This window comes from Rhodnius prolixus, unplaced genomic scaffold (genome assembly GCF_049639745.1).
Source record: "Rhodnius prolixus isolate KJV_2025 unplaced genomic scaffold, Rpr scaffold_13, whole genome shotgun sequence".
Taxonomy (NCBI): domain Eukaryota; kingdom Metazoa; phylum Arthropoda; class Insecta; order Hemiptera; family Reduviidae; genus Rhodnius; species Rhodnius prolixus.
The window spans coordinates 8,051,206-8,062,042 of NW_027411583.1; the positions used below are offsets into that span (position 1 = coordinate 8,051,206).

Below are 10,837 nucleotides of genomic sequence, written 5' to 3' on the forward strand. Positions count from 1 at the left end.
TGAAAAAAAGGAAATTACTGGTTTCACTTCATCCAAAGAAGAAAACTCAATGACCTTCTCTTCTGTTTTCTTTTTTTTTTTCTAAATAAAATGATTAATTTTCTCATATTTCTGTAACAAATGAAAACTCTAAATATCTTTTTTCAAACTCAATTAAAGTTTAAATCAGAAAAGCACATCATACAAAATTTTAATTTTTTTCTTTATTTGCTAATGAAAATTTTCAATCACAAGCATTGTTTTACAGTATCTTCATATCTTTATATTATTGAAAGATTTTCGCAAGTGAAAATTCTTTGAACAATTTTCATTTAATCAGTATAATTAAAATATAAACTTACCACTTGATATGGACCAAGATGCTGGAGTTGGTCCATCATGATTATTATATACTGCTTCTTTCTTTACCATTATTATTTATTTCTGTATTTATACAAAGTTGCATATTACAGAAGGAGTTAACCTTTTACTATACTATAAGAATTAAGAATGAAAAATAATTGAAATATACAAACTTATACAGAACTTAAACGTAGTTTAGCTGCAGGTGAACTTAAAAAGAATAAGGAAAATGAAACATAATAGAATTTACCAACAATTCCCAATAATTTAACATTTTATTCTTAATTTTCTTCACTATAATTATGACCTTACTTTTTAATACATCATTAAATGATAACTTTTTAAAAAAAAAAAGATCTCTAAATTGAAGGGGAAAAAAATATGGCGTAAGAAAGAAAAGTGTGACGTAATATGATCAAAATCTAGATTTAAAAAAAAAAAAAAGCAGTGACATATTTTAATAAATTATCAAATTTTATTTTTCTCATAAAAATGTGAATTTTCACAAAAATGAATTATAAAAAATAATTAATAAGTCATTGAAATTAATTTTTAATTACTTCTGGGAACTTTTTTTTTTTTGTAATAAATAATTTGTGACAATTTAAACAGAAATTAGTTACAATTAGAATGATTAATAATATAAATAGAAATTAATAATTTAATACAATTATTTACAAAATTTAAATTTTACTTTTTAATATATACACAGAATTAAGATCTTGCATCTTAGATCCACTGCCTTGTCTTCCTATTTCCTTGGACCTCCTGCTGAGCTGATACATCCACCCTGTAAAGTAAGCAAATTTTATTTAATTCTAGTTTAGATTTAATTAAAGATATTGATACTTGATTTACTCTGAAAACTTATTAGAATTGAATAGACACAAAGCTGTAATAAGAATTCCAACAATTATTCACTTTATTACGTACATCAAAGAAAAGTGGTCCCATATTGTGAGTAATGGATTCCTGTGAACTTAAGATTTACTATTTCATTAATAAATTAATTATTTTAGCAAAATAATAAAACTTTTTCTTGTCAATTCTAATCATTTAATGAGTAAGATTCATTATATTTTTTTCACAAATTTTGGAAACTGAGCTTGAAGAAAATTTAAATACTTAATTGGGGCATCTGAAATTCAAAGATGGCGTAATGTCCATTTTTAAACTTCCTTTTTTTTATTTTAAATAGTTTTGTTTTAAATTTACGTTTTAGAGAATTTAATGGCTGGTTAATTGATTGACAATTTTATAATTTTGAAACTGCTTTTTATGATAATATTTATAATTTTTATGTAAGCAAACATTTTTTTTTAAACAGAAACTTTTAACAATTCAGGCTTAATTACTTCAGCAGCACAAATAAAGGGACTGAATAAATATTACTTTCATAATTTCAGGTTGATAATGAATCCCTTATCTGGCTGTTTTGCTGTTCAATAATTGATTTGATTCATTTTTTTTAAATATCTTAAGGAAACTCAATCTTCAAATGCGAAAAAGGTAAATAGTATTTTCTTTAAATAATTATTTTTCAAATACCGATCTCAATTTCATATTATTGTAGCTATTTTTATATAAAAATAATTAAAACAAAAATGACTACGAGAAAGTAATTAAACATTTTCAATGATGTAAACCACTTAATAATTTATCAGCTTCTGAATAACATCTTTTTTAATTGCAGGCATTGAAATCACAGTTGAATGCTTAGCAATAAAACAAGTTCATTTGATTTTTCAAATTTGCTGGAAGCTCATGGAAATGCTCGTATCTTCAACTTTTAAAAAAAGGTAGAACGTTTTTGGATTTTTCTTTATTTTAAGATTTTATTACAAAAGAATTTTTTTGAAACCAACACGTTTAACAGATCATTTAATTTAATAGCACATTTATACAACACTTTCCACAATTGATTCTTTAAAATATTTCTAATTTAGTTTGCTTTCATTAGGTTCCATTCATTAAGTTTGGAATAATTTGATATGATCTTTGTTAATATAAACTGTTATCGATATTTTTCATTTTATTGTTCTATTTCCAAAATACGTTTAAAATAAGATTGCCAGATTCATAAAATTGACATATGTCTTTGAATTTATACTAATACTGTTCGTTTTACATTATCTTTACAATTAGTTACCTAACAATCAAAGATCGTTTATTTCAAATAAATCTTCTTCTTCTTAGTCAATCCTCGTCTACCTTTCAGTGTCGAGGTGCCTTTACTAAAACTTCCAGCTATCACTATCCTCAGTCAAATTTCTCCTTCTTCTCCAATCCAAGTTTTTCCTTCCGAAGTCCTCCCTCACTTTCCCTTCCCATGTTGTGCGCGGTCTGCCCCTGCCTCTTTGACCCTGCATCTTAACCTCATAGCAAAGTCTTGCTATACGGCTTGTGTCCATCCTCATCATGTGTCCAAAACCATCTTAGCCTGTGCTCTCTCTCAGCAGGCTCTTCCACCGGCCTGGCGTCCAGATTAGAACTTACTGTAGAATTTCTTATTCTATCTCTCCTCGTCTTTCCCTCTATTTTTCGGAGGAAACGCATTTCGGCTGCCTGTACCTGACTGCTGTGTTTGGATGTTAGAGCCCACGATTCGCTGCCGTAGGTTAATATTGGGAGATAGGTATTTTAAAAAATCGTTATTTTTGTGCCCTTCGTTACTTCCCTTTTATTAATAAATCCTTTCTTAAGGGCATTAAACATTCTACCTGCCGTAGCCACTCTTCCGTTAATTTCTCCGTGGATTCGGCCTTGTTCATTAATATTAACTCCCAAATAATTAAAATCTGCGACTTGCTCCAACATAACATTCCTGATGTTGACATTCAGCGGTCCATCTCTGCAATGGCTAATCTCCATAGTTTTAGATTTATGGACGTTAATCGTCATGTGAATTTTCCCTAATTCTTCCTGCAATAAATTCATATTGTATTCCAAGTCTATCATCATTATTTGCAAACACGACGATATCGTCTACAAACGCGAGGAGGCTCAAACGCACAGGAGTCATTCTACAGCATCCAACATTGAAGCTGCGCATTTTTTGCTGACACTGCCGCAGAGCTTCGTCTAAGGCAACTATGAACAACAATGGGCTAAGGCTGCAGCCTTGACGGATTCCTTTCGACCTGACGTTAGAGGTGCGAACGTAGTTTCTTGTTGTTTTGTATAGACTTTCTATGGCTCTCCTTAAACCTTCGTTTACTCCTTTCCTGACTACAGAGTCCATTATGTCGCACCTTCTCACTCGATCGGATGCTCGAAAGATCGTTTATTTCAAATAAATCTTCAAATAAAAATTGTTAATTTTACGAAGCTGGCAATTAATTTTGAAAAATGTAAACATTGTTTACAGTAGGGAAATTTTATGGGTACTATGTTAGATCAATGGGAAAATATTCACTTGAATGTTATTTGAGGGGGAAAACAATTCTACACTTACACAAATGTATCTTAAAGGTAATGGAAAGCTGAAATGAGATTAAAGGTAACCATAAAAACGAAATTTGAGTTAAATGAAACGGGAAAAGTATCAATCTATCTGATCTAATTGACATCAATTTTTTTTCTTAAATATGTTATTGAGGAACTTCCCTTGTCTTTTCCAAAGAGTTTTCCTTGTTATCCTTTTTATTTTCCCTCAAATGTTCAGAAAAATCAATAGAATTAATCAGGATTTTTTTTGCTAGAATATTCCTCCCCCCAAAATTGTAGTTATTTGCAAAAATTTGTAGCATTGCCTAAACCTCGCTGATTTTTTTTTTTTTTTAACGATAATTTGACATGTAAATTAACTCAGGTAGTTCGAGATGTTCTTTTTCAAAAAACAAATAAGCAAAATAAGAAATAAGGAGAGCCTCTAAATTGAAAAAAGATGTAATTATGCAGGTTTTATGCATGTTAAACAAAGCAGACTGTAGGACAATAGCAAGGCTGTGCTTTCTTTTTGGATATGATGTCTTTTAAAGTACTTAATCAATAGTGTTCCTTAATTTAAACACTAACAAGTACAAGTTACTTAACATTATGAGTATCAAAAATTAAAGATAACCTAACAGCAAGTCTGTGTTTCAAATAGCAGCACTTCAAATTATCTTTCTGCTAATACGGTTTAGATTATCCCATAAATTTTTAGCTGATTTTTCACTGTATTAATGGGCTCAATATTGATTACCAACTTTTTCAATTCCTTGAAACAGATGTATTTTTACCTTTAATTAATCATGGCTGGCCGTAATCCAAGGTAACGAAGCCCGTCACAATTTTGTTATTCCACTCTTGGCCCAGATTAATGATTGAAAAGCACATAAGTTTCTCTTAAAACTTAACTTATTAACTTAAATAACCTTTAAATTTTAACTTATATGAAAGAATTAAGTAAAAACAAAGAACACGTAACACTACATTGCATTAACTATTTTCACAAACATACAAATAAGTGTAGAAAAACTTTACATAACTCTCAACATTTGCTAGCAATGTTGGGAGCACCACCATTGTTAAGTCCATGTTTGGCAGTTTATTCGATTGTGTAGGAACAGTGTTTTTAACTTCCATAAGCCGCTTACTATTGGTTGAAATAGTTTGAAAAATAAGCTCTTTATATTTGAATTTGTAAACATGGCAATTTGCAACTTTTTTTTAAATTTAAAAACGCAGAGCTGAATGGTAAACTACATTTTATGTCTTAGCTGTCAGATTTTTGAATGGTCTGAGCTTAATTTAAAATATTAGAGTAAGTTTTATTTCTGGGATTTTTAGGGTTATCATTTTTAATAATTTTCTAGGTAAAGTAACCGTAATTAAATCCTTAAAATGGAGTTATATGTGAATTAGTAGCTACAAATTTAACTGTTAAGTTGAAAATTATTAATTACATTCAGTTCAAATTATACTCGTTTAATTAAAGTGCATTTATTGATAAAGTATAAATAGCATATGTTGGAATAGAACAGTATACAGAATGTATATTATCACATCCGCAAATAAGTGAAAACCCTTTCTGTTCAAATATTAAATTTTAATAACTTATTCCCGTGGTCACCAGAATTTTCTATCGATAGATTGCTAACTACTAATTTAACTATAGCTAGAAGAGCCTTGAAGGATTCCCAAGGAAGATCTTGTTGCAACTATTTTGTTTAGGTATTTCTTTGCAATAACGTGATCCTGAGTTAAGGCTTAATCTACACTTTACTTTCCTCTGTAGAGCCAAAAAAAGGGATGAAATACTATTTCAGGGAATAGTGATTTATAAAATCTTTCATCTCGATTGCACATTGTTTTTGCAACAATATCATGAGTTGGACTTGCTACTTCTTCAGAGATCTTGCAACTCTGCAATCGCATCCCATCCCAGCTTAAGATATCCAAGGGTACACACCCTAAGCACACACATAAAAACACGTAGTTTTGTATGCGTAATTCTTCCCGAAAATATTTAAATCTAAAAACATAATCTAAAGAATTCTTGAGGATCTTTGTTTTCAGTATTCAAATTAATATGTTCCATTACTCTTACTTCACATGGTGAAAACTCATGTTTTAAATATTTCTGAACGTTCAGAAATATTTAAAAACAAGTTTACTTCCATGTATAAAAGCGATGATTATTATATAGCGCTTCCAACCAAATTTTGAACATGTATGTTCTTGTAGTGAACTAATTTTTATTATAATGTATATTGTAAGTTTCGATACAATTTTATGTTCGTACATAGTCGTTTGAAATTTCCCCTTCCAGATATTTTTTTCATATTCAGAGGATCTTAATTAATGTATTTCTAGTAATGATTTCATCAAATCATAATCGCGATAATATTTGCCGTTATTGTTAGAGAATGAATTCAAGTGAAAGTCGCCATTATTAAACTCTACTTTGACCTGTCTCTCTCTCTGCGCTTTTCCCAGTACAGTATCCTAGCAACAGAGTACTGTATTTAGTTCATGCTTGCGTCTACTTAGGTGATAATGTGATTAAATTATTAATGTACTCGTTTAAAGGGCTCAATGGATCATTTCCATACAGTAGAAATTTTATTGACTTTGTAAATTCCCATTTGTCATCTCTCTCTCTCTCTTCTCTTTGTGGGATTGTAAAACAGTTGCAGGAATGGTATTATAAAAAAAAAAGTAAAAAACTAAAGTAATCGCCTATTTTTTCAGGCGGGGCTTAACGTCCAACTGCCAATTAGGTGTCGTGGACGGAGGCGACTAGCAAACATACTTTACTATAAAGTTCTCATATTAAACCATTAAATAAAATCCCAAGGCCTAAGACCGGGAATCGAACCAAGTACCACAGTACATATTAGCTTCGCAGTTCTCGCCTCTAATCGTTCGGCTACCGTGGCGTCCTAATTCTAGATCAGTAAATTATCTTTGTTTTTATCCGTCATGAGCCACTCATACGGCTCATTACGTTTCTGTCTCATATTACACTTACTGACTAGTCACATCAATCAACAGTAAGTATAATGTGAGACAGAAACATTAAGTGAAGTCGAAACTGATTAATCTATCACTGATCATGGATCATGGAAACTTCGAAACCCGCCCCCTCGGACAGGGCTGCAATAAACATGCGTGCTAGAACATGTAATATTAAAGATAATTCCCAGCACTGAAAGACCTAACCACCACCAATTTTATCAAAAAATTAGATGACAAGACCACTGCTGGGTTTACAGAAATTCTTGTGACCTCTTGGTAACCATGGCATTAAAACAAAAAAAGGAGAACAGCCGTGAAGATCCTTTTTAAGCCTTAGATGACGTGAACAAGTGTCTCAAATTGCTCCATCACGTCACCAACACTTACTTTTATAGATTGCAAATTAAGTAGTCCACGCTTCCTATCGGCAACTTCGCTTACTACTTCCAATAAGTATTAAACTTTTTATTTGTTAAGATTCATTAAAAATTCTGGTAAGCATTAATAAAAATTATCGTTTTTTTTTTTAAAATAATAATTAGCGAATCTTTTGGACAAAGTGTTAAATAAGACAAATTAATCTCACAGTTAGAAATTACGTAGCCATTGTATTGTGTAATCTTATCTTATTATTTAGTAATGTTTTATATATTCCTGAATCATTATTTTTATCTCCTTTTCTTGAGAAAAAGGTTCTTATTTTTAGGACCAAAAAAAAACTATTTCAAGAACTAAATGAAAAGAAACTTATAATGAAGCTTATATAAATGATTGCATAACGAAACTATTAAATTTTGCTGGTCTATTGTAAAAAGTTTTCTGATTTCACCTTACTTTACAGAGTAAGAAAAATGATTGTTTTCATGTAGTTTTCAATTTTAAATTTTCACTTGAAATATTTGCTTTGAGGGTCCCCCTGTGATCATGAAGAAGTGATTTTTTTTTACAAGTTGGTCTGTGTATGTAACGTAATTCAAGAAAATGAAGTATCGCAAAAAGTTCAGACTTAATATTTTGCTAAAGTACTAACAAAGAATGCCTTAATAAGGATTTATTTAATTAGAGATTACTTAAATTAGTTATTTAGAAGGGGGGGAGAGAGAGAGGAGTTGGGATGATCCCTTCTAAATTAATAATGACTCAAACTTCGGCATTGGAAATTTAGGAGCTGAAACTTTGGAAATATCAGTAAAAGGAAGACTAAATGTGTGGGTTCAAAACAGATGTGGTCTTACTTTTCTTTTCTTTTTTTATATTTGCAACGATTTAAGAAACGATCTCTACATAATTATAATGTTGCACCACATTTTAAATTAGCAACATATAAAGTAACAATATGTGCTAATCCTGTTTTGGTAAAATAAATGTTAATATAACGTTTGTAGTTTGCTGTTTATTTTAGGCGGTTGTATCGATCCAAGTGGTTAATTTACCTACGGTGCTGTTTGTGCTTAGGTAAATACTTGAGCATAGCTGTGCATTTAGCTGCTGGCATTTTATTACAAGGTTGACATATTATGTCTATTATTAATATCCTAGCCTGCACTTGACTGGCATATGGGATATTTGTACTAAGACCAGCTAAACTCCAGCGTTTATTTCACTCAACTTCTTCGGGTAACCATAAATTCATAACTTGACTAGATTAGATTAGACTAGGGCGGCCTCAGGGCCTACGCCACCTTTGCGACACCTTTGGATCTATTGTGGCTCCCCTCACTTTAAAGCTCACCCTCCAGACCTGTCCTTTTGATCAGACTCTTAATGCTGGAGAGCGGCTCTTGGGTAAAGCTTCTCAGGTGTTGGTTTTTCAACATCCTTAGCCTAGACAAGCCCCTCACACTGACGCAACACGTGCAGTGCCCGTTCCCTCCTTTTCCTGACAGAACCTACTGAGGCTAGCCATCTGCCAGGCGCCCATGCGATGCATGTGTTTTCTGAGCCTGCAGTGGCCTGGTTAATAGGCCTACAATTATCCTTATATAACCCCACGTGGCCTTGACGGATTAATTCTGCAGTCAGCCTTAATTTTCATAACTAGGGGAACTTTTGTGTTATCTTTGGATTATCTGGAGTACGATATGGTCTCGGAATGTTTGAAGCTACTTTGTGCGAGCGGATCAGTTGTGACAGCATTATTAGATGAATGAAGAAACTGATTTTCCAGCCCGGGGTCTAATCTTGGTTGCAATTTTTGTATGAGTGGATGTAGAACTCAGCTTCTAAACGGATTTTGCAATCGGCTAGTAAACATTCTGAATCTCTTTAGAAAGTTTATTTTATCAATGATATATATTCTAGTCTTGTCGCTAGTTCCTGGAGGGTAATTTTTTAGGGAAAAAAATAATTAGGCCAAATTTAGGAGCATCTCTCCCTTTATTTTTTGTTCGTCCTGAAACTGCTACTTCTGGGAACCTGTTTGGACAGCATTCTGGATGAGCTCAATGGGTTGCCGATAATCTAAAATGCGGATTAGTGTTCCGAATATGGTGATTCAAAAAAAAATCTATTTTAACTTTCGATGGTTATCTCTCAGTGCTTATAGTTGGATCCCCCCTTACTGGATAGTGTACTTGAATGCTGAGAGGTTGTAGGTCTCTAATCCATTCTTGCAGATTCATTGGTTATGTTTGTTTTTACGGGAACATGCCTTCATCTGTTTGGGATGTACGGAGATAAAGGACTTTGTAGGGGGGCATCTTTTGCGTGAACGACTTACTGCTGTTTCTCTCCTTAAGATAATTCTTCGATTTGTTTGCTTATTGCTGCTAGATTTACTCCCCGGGGGTTGATGAGTTGTTTTATGGTAACGTTTATTTATGCCTAAAAGGGTTTTGATTAGAACAACCCACAGACAAATAACAATACCATCGTGTGGTAATATTTTAAATAAAAGTCTGAATCCAGAGACACAAAAGATATTTGTTTCCATTTCATTGAGGGTCGTCAAATGAAATGATTAAATTAGCCCTGCTAATCAATTAACTCTTATGGTTCAATTGATTTGTCAATTATCGAGTTTCTAAACTAATACGCACTTATAACTTTATGATGATGGGGAAAGTGGGGGAACAAATCCTCTACTAAATGAAGATGTCGCGTACTTGATCACGAACTCCAAAATCCTATCGATGTCGCTATTAGTTAGGTGTTGCTTATTCGATTGATTAGAGGTCTGATAGTATTCTCAAATTTAATTGGTTGTTTTAATCAATTTTCATATTGTATAAGGAGCTGAATTTTTATGTATCACCATGGATTTTTTTTTAGCTCTTTATGCCTCTGGCTCCAACTCCACTTTCTAATAAATAATACTATAATCATGTTTTGGCTATTTAAATTTTTTATTGCTACAGTTTATATAGTCTTTAACTCTTCGCATTACAGACAAAAACTTTGTAAGCATGAAGACTTTACTAAGTAAGACTATTTGTCTAATCTTATTTCTGTTTTTTTTTATATTAATTATTAATTATCGTAACAATTTTTCAGGAAGTGCGGTGAAGTGTTAATGATCTCGAGGAGTGTTTTGAACGGTCGTTTATTTCCTCATTAAAAAAAAATCAATTTTTTTAAATTGTGCGCATAAACCCAAAAATATTGCGGGTATTCCAAATTTCGTATAAATAAAGAAAGCGTAACTGTTTTTTTTATTGACGTCAAATTATCATTTTTAAATTGTGTCAAGTGTCAAGTGTCAAGTGCTTGGAGGATTTACGGAGGTATGCAGGACAAGTCAAGAGATGATATCCCAAACCTATTGCTATAAAGGTAAAATCGAGGATTTTAGTAGTGGTCCATATTTCTATGAGTATCCGGTTTTCAGAATAAAAACTACGTAACTTAGTTCGAAATTTAAGAATTTGTTATCAACATCTTTAAAAATTTCACTTAATAATATAATTCCATTTACCTAAATTTATATTTTCGTTTTATTATGTATAATTTTCCCATTAGTATCGAATTTTCACACACAGTTTACTATTAATGGGAAAAGCTATTCAGCATAAAATTATGTTTTGCATGATATTTTCTTTATATTATGATTATA

At 31.7% G+C, this 10,837-nt stretch overlaps 1 long non-coding RNA gene across 1 annotated transcript; it reads right to left on the bottom strand.

Annotated features, from left to right (window-relative positions):
• Nucleotides 1-795: 795 nt before the first annotated feature.
• On the bottom strand, nt 796-4,915 carry LOC141447793 (uncharacterized). The gene is made up of 2 exons (XR_012454580.1): nt 4,566-4,915; nt 796-1,132 (listed from the first exon to the last, which is right to left on the bottom strand). It is a non-coding gene; the product is annotated as an uncharacterized lncRNA (long non-coding RNA).
• Between the last annotated feature and the right edge of the window lie 5,922 nt (nt 4,916-10,837).